We start from the raw sequence: 775 nt of genomic DNA on the forward strand, positions 1-775 counted from the left end.
CTCGGCCGGGCCCGGCACTGCCGCGGCCTCCGCCGCCACCAGCGCCGCCATCTTCCTCGCGTTGCCCGTCGCTAAGGGGAACCGGCGCTTTTACGACGGCCGCAGCACGGATTACGGCACGACTTCCGGCTGCGCCAGCGCAACATTATTTGCAGCTCGGGGGGTGAGGACAGGACACTTTCCGGCTTCCCAGGACTTTTCCTGCCGCAGCCCTTTGCGAGTCTCTGATCCTTGGTTTTCTCCGCGGAAGGCCGCAATTGGAGCCAACTTGGACCGAGCCTCTTCTGTGCTGGACCCTGTCCCAGGAATACCCCTGCTCTTGTTTTCACTTTACAGATGGGGACACACCTATCTAGAAAAGGTTCAGCTTGCCCAAGGCATAGGCATGGGGCCGGGGCCTGCCCTTTAATGAAATCCTGCCCCATATGAAGAAGGAATCAAACACCAAGATCAAGGGTTCGGATACTCGTACCAGCCAGCCGCTGGAAACCAAAGACAAACTAAACCAAAAAAGAAGGAATCAATTTATTACGCTGGGATAGCTGGGGAGCCCTTCTCTGTACTGTTTAGAATCCCCCAAGCTTTGGGAAATGCCATTCCAGAAATATGGCTGCCAGTATGCTGACTGGATCCCACCTTGTGGTTTAAGTTACACGCTTGGTACTGGACAAGCAGTGGTCTTAGGGCAGCCTGTCTCGTTGGGACACACAGGATTGATGGCACCAGTGGTCTGTCGCTGTGCTGGGCATTTTACAGCTGTTACCTTTGGGGTGGT

This window comes from Galeopterus variegatus, unplaced genomic scaffold (assembly GCF_000696425.1).
Source record: "Galeopterus variegatus unplaced genomic scaffold, G_variegatus-3.0.2 Scaffold10085, whole genome shotgun sequence".
In the NCBI taxonomy this organism is placed as follows: Eukaryota; Metazoa; Chordata; class Mammalia; order Dermoptera; family Cynocephalidae; genus Galeopterus; species Galeopterus variegatus.